General features: G+C 38.6%; 1 non-coding gene across 1 annotated transcript; it reads left to right on the top strand.

Annotated features, from left to right (window-relative positions):
• The first annotated feature begins 4,756 nt into the window (after positions 1 to 4,756).
• Positions 4,757 to 4,864, top strand: LOC112767773 (small nucleolar RNA R71). Its single transcript, XR_003185214.1, has one exon. It is a non-coding gene; the product is annotated as a small nucleolar RNA R71 (small nucleolar RNA).
• The last annotated feature ends 200 nt before the right edge of the window (positions 4,865 to 5,064 follow it).

Raw genomic sequence — 5,064 nt, 5'->3', positions numbered from 1 at the left:
AAAAACTGTGCCAGAAACTCTGTAGGTTCTTCCTGTGGAAGACCGGAATACTGGCAACTTTGCTGCACCATGATAATGAGCTGAGGATTCAACTCAAAGCTACTGACTCCGATGGAGGGTATACAAATACTACTCCCATATGAAGCAGTAGTGGGGTTAGCATATGACCCCAGAGTCCTTCTGGACTGTTCATTTCCACTTAGATCCATGATGGAGAAAGGGGGATAATGTAAAATAGAGAAAAAATATTTTTATTTATTTATTTATTTATTTATTTCAAAAATAAAATAAATTAAAATAAAATAAATAAAAATAGGTGAAGATTTTCAAAAAATGGAGAGAGAGAAAGAAAAAAAATGGTTAGGAAGTTTTGAAAAAGATATGATTGAAAGGATTTGATTGGAAAAGATATGATTTGAAAAAGATATGATTTTTAAATTTGATGACTAATTTAATGCTAATTTTTCAAAAATTATGAGTAGAATAAGGAAAAGATATTTTTTTTATTTTTGAATTTTATGATGAAAGAGAAAAACACACAAAAGACACACAACTTAAAATTTTTAGATCTAATGCTCATTGTTTTCGAAAATTTGGAGGGAAAACACCAAGGAACTCCAAACTTAAAAATTTTAAGATCAAAACACAAGGAAGACTCAAGAACACTTTGAAGAATCACAAGAACAACAAGAACATGAAGGAGGAACACCAAACTTAAAATTTTTAGAAAACTAAACTAAAATTTTCGAAAATTATAAAAAGATTAACAAGAAAACACCAAACTTGAAGTTTGGCACAAGATTTAATCAAAGAAAAATTATTTTTAAAAAAAAATTTTACAAGAAGATACCCAATTACCAAGAACATAGACTAACGCTCTAGCCAATTGGGCAGTAAATATAACACTTGTTTTGAAGAAGTATTTTTAATAACTAAGAAAAATTTTTGAAAAATTTAAAAAAAAAAAGAAAATAAGAATTTTAAAAAGAAAATTTCAACCAAAAATAATAATAGAAGACTGGTATGCGAAATTGTTACTCAGGTTGTGAATTGTTGTTCGAAATTGATTCCCTGGCAATGGCACCAAAAACGGATGCACAGAACCAAGGTCTAAATATATCTTCACAACTTTTTTTGCTTTGGACCTTGACTTTAACCGCTTAGTCTCAAGTTTTCACTTGACACCTACACGCCACAAGCACATGGTTAGGGACAGCTTGGTTTAGCCGCTTAGGCCAGGATTTTATTCCTTTAGGCCCTCCTATCCACTAATGCTCAAAGTCTTAGGATCGTTTTTATTTACCCTTGCCTTTTGGTTTTAAGGGTTATTGGCTTTTTGCTCTTGCCTCTTGGTTTTAAGAGCTTTTGGCTTTTTCTGCTTGCTTTTTCTTTCTATTTTTTTCGCCTATTTTTTTATTTTTTTTCTGCAAGCTTTGTTTTTTGCTGCTTTTTCTTGCTTCAAGAATCATTTTTATGATTTTTCAGATTATCAAATAACATGTCTCCTAGTCATTATTTTTTCAAGAGCCAACATATTTAACATTCTTAAACAACAACTTCAAAAGACATATGCACTGTTCAAGCATACATTCAGAAAACAAGAAGCATTGTCACCACATCAATATAATTAAACTAAGTTCAAGGATAAATTCAAAACTCATGTACTTCTTGTTCTTTTGAATTAAAACATTTTTCATTTAAGAGAGGTGATGGATTCATAGGACATTCATAACTTTAAGACAAAGTTACTAACTACTAATGATCATGTAATGAAAACACAAACATGGATAAGCACTTAACATAGAAAACGAAAAACAGAGAAAGTAAGAACAAGGAATGAGTCCACCTTAGTGATGGGTGCGTTTCTTTCTTGAGGAACCAATGATGTCCTTGAGCTCTTCTATGTCTGTTCCTTGTCTTTGTTGCTCCTCCCTCATTGCTTTTTGATCTTCTCTAGTTTTATGAAGGATGATGGAGTGTTCTTGATGTTCCACCCTTAATTGTCCTATGTTGGAACTTAATTCTCCTAGGGAGGTGTTGATTTGCTCCCAAAAATTCTGTGGAGGCAAGTGCATCCCTTGATGTATCTCAGGGATTTCTTGATGATGAGCTTCTTCATGTGCCTGTTGAGATTCATGAATGTGCTCTCTTGTTTGCTCCATCCTTTTCTTAGTGATGGGCTTGTGAGATGAATCTTTCCATCTCCCATGGCTCAGAGGTGGAAGCATTTGTCTTCCCTTTCCTCTTTCTTGAGGTTTCTCTGGCCTTAGGTGCCATTAATGGTAATGGAAAAACAAAAAGCTTATGCTTTTATCACACTAAACTTAGAATATTGCTCGCCCTTGAGCAAGAGAAGAAAGAATAGATGAAGAAGAAGAAGATATGGAGGAGATAGAGGGATGTGTGGATAGATGTGAGTGGTGAATGGAAAACAGAAGGGATGACCATGAATGGAGAGAGAGAGGGTGAGGTGGGTGGGGATCCTGTGAGATTCACAGATCCTGAGATGATCCTGTGGGGTCCACAGATCCTGAGATGATCCTGTGGGGTCCACAGATCCTGAGGTGTTCAAGGAATTACAACCTTGCACCAAATTAGGCATGTAAAATGCCCTTGCACACAACTCTGGGCGTTCAGCGCCAGGTTGGTGCCCATTTTGGGCGTTCAACGCCCATTTGTTGCCCATTTCTGGCGTTGAACGCCAGAACCATGCTTGTTCTGGGCGTTCAGCGCCAGCTTTTCTCCAGGGTGCAATTCTGGCGTTCAGCGCCCAGATGCTGCCCATTTTGGGCATTCAGCGCCTAGATACTGCCCATTTTGGGCGTTCAGCGCCAGAACCATGCTCTGTTCTGGCGTTGAACGCCAGACAGGTGCTTCCTCCAGGGTGTGATTTTTCTTCCGCTGTTTTTGATTCTGTTTCTAAATTTTTCGTTTATTTTGTGACTCCACATGATCATGAACCTAAGAAAACATGAAAAACAAAAATAAAATTAGATAAATAAACGTTGGGTTGCCTCCCAACAAGCGCTTCTTTAATGTCAATAGCTTGACAGTGGGCTCTCATGGAGCCTCACAGATGTGCAGAGCTTTGTTGAGACCTCCCAACACCAAACTTAGAATTTGGATATGGAGGTTTGACACCAAACTTAGAGTTTGGTTGTGGCCTCCCAACACCAAACTTAGAGTTTGACTGTGGGGGCTTTGGTTGACTCTGCTTTGAGAGAAGCTTTTTCTGCTTCCTCTCCATGGATGCAGAGAGAGATCCTTGAGTTGTAAACACAAGGTTGTCCTTATTTAATTGAAGGATCAATTCTCCTCTGTCCACATCAATCACAGCTCTTGCTGTGGCTAGGAAAGGTCTTCCTAGGATGATGGATTCATCCTCTTCCTTTCCAGTATCCAGGACTATGAAATCAGCAGGGATGTAAAGGCCTTCAACCTTTACTAACACATCCTCTACTTGTCCATAAGCCTGTTTTCTTGAATTGTCTGCCATCTCTAATGAGATTTTAGCAGCTTGCACCCCATAGATTCCCAGTTTCTCTATTACAGAGAGGGGCATGAGGTTTATTCCTGAACCAAGGTCACACAGAGCCTTAAAGATCGTGGTGCCTATGGTACAAGGTATTATGAACTTTCCAGGATCCTGTCTCTTCTGAGGCAATGTCAGTTGATCCAGATCACTTAGTTCATTGGTGAACAAGGGAGGTTCATCTTCCCAAGTTTCAATACCAAATAATTTGGCATTTAGCTTCATGATTGCACCAAGGAACTTGGCAGCTTACTCTTCAGTAACATCCTCATTCTCTTCAGAAGAGGAATATTCATCAGAGCTCATGAATGGCATAAGGAGGTTCAATGGAATCTCTATGGTCTCTAGATAAGTCTCAAATTCCTTAGGTTCCTCAGAGGAAAGCTCCTTATTAATCACTGGACGTTTCAGGAGGTCTTCCTTCTTGGGATTCACGTCCTTCTCCTCTCTTGTGGGTTCGGCCATGGTAATTAATTCAGTGGCCTTGCACTCTCCTTTTGAATTCTCTTCTGTATTGCTTGGGAGAGTACTAGGAGGGATTTCAGTGATCCTTTTACTCAGCTGGCCCACTTGTGCTTCCAAATTTCTAATGGAAGACCTTGTTTCATTCATGAAACTCACAGTGGTCTTAGATAGATCAGAGACTAAATTTGCTAAGCTAGATGGATTCTGCTCAGAATTCTCTGTCTATTGCTGAGTGGATGATGGAAAAGGCTTGCTATTGCTAAACCTGTTTCTTCCACCATTGTTAAAGCCTTGTTGAGGCTTTTGATCCTTCCATGAGAGATTTGGGTGATTTCTCCATGATGGATTGTAGGTGTTTCCATATGGTTCACCCATGTATTTTAACTCTGCTATTGCAGGGTTCTCAGGATCATAAGCTTTTTCCTCAGAAGATGCCTCTTGAGTACTGTTGGATGCAGCTTGCATTCCATTCAGACTCTGAGAAATCATATTGACTTGCTGAGTCAATATTTTATTCTGAGCCAATATGGCATTCAGAGTATCAATTTCAAGAACTCCCTTCTTCATAGGCGTCCCATTATTCACAGGATTCCTCTCAGAAGTGTACATAAACTGGTTATTAGCAACCATGTCAATGAGTTCTTGAGCTTCTGCAGGCGTTTTCTTTAGGTGAATGGATCCACCTGCAGAAGTATCCAATGACATCTTTGATAGCTCAGATAAACCATCATAGAATATATCCAGGATGGTCCATTCTGAAAGCATGTCAGAAGGACACTTTTTGGTTAGCTGCTTGTATCTTTCCCAAGCTTCATAGAGGGATTCACCTTCTTTCTGTCTGAAGGTTTGAACATCAGCTCTAAGCTTGCTCAGCTTTTGAGGAGGAAAGAATTTGGCTAAGAAAGCCGTGACCAGCTTATCCCAAGAGTTCAGGCTGTCTTTGGGTTGAGAGTCCAACCATATTCTAGCTCTGTCTCTTACAGCAAAAGGGAAAAGCATGAGCCTGTAGACTTCAGGATTTACTCCATTAGTCTTAACAGTATCACATATCTGCAAGAATTTAGTTA

This window comes from Arachis hypogaea, chromosome 17 (genome assembly GCF_003086295.3).
Source record: "Arachis hypogaea cultivar Tifrunner chromosome 17, arahy.Tifrunner.gnm2.J5K5, whole genome shotgun sequence".
Lineage (NCBI taxonomy): Eukaryota > Viridiplantae > Streptophyta > Magnoliopsida > Fabales > Fabaceae > Arachis > Arachis hypogaea.
The sequence above is the reverse complement of the archived record's forward strand: the minus strand, read 5'-3'. Positions and strand labels throughout refer to the sequence as shown.